Source organism: Macrobrachium nipponense, chromosome 28 (assembly GCF_015104395.2).
Source record: "Macrobrachium nipponense isolate FS-2020 chromosome 28, ASM1510439v2, whole genome shotgun sequence".
Taxonomy (NCBI): domain Eukaryota; kingdom Metazoa; phylum Arthropoda; class Malacostraca; order Decapoda; family Palaemonidae; genus Macrobrachium; species Macrobrachium nipponense.
In genome coordinates, this window is record NC_087217.1 from 74,871,143 (window position 1) to 74,871,342 (window position 200).

Below are 200 nucleotides of genomic sequence, written 5' to 3' on the forward strand. Positions count from 1 at the left end.
AAGTTATGAAGGAACAGACAGTAGTTCGAACATATGAACATACATACCAATGACATAGTTTCATACGAACACACAATAAAAAATGAGACACGCTACAGATCACGTAGGCGGTAGTTGTCTCAAGCAGGGGGCTTGGACTAATGTTTATAAACAATTGAATGACTACAGGTGACGGCATGTTATCTTAGCCTACATACTTA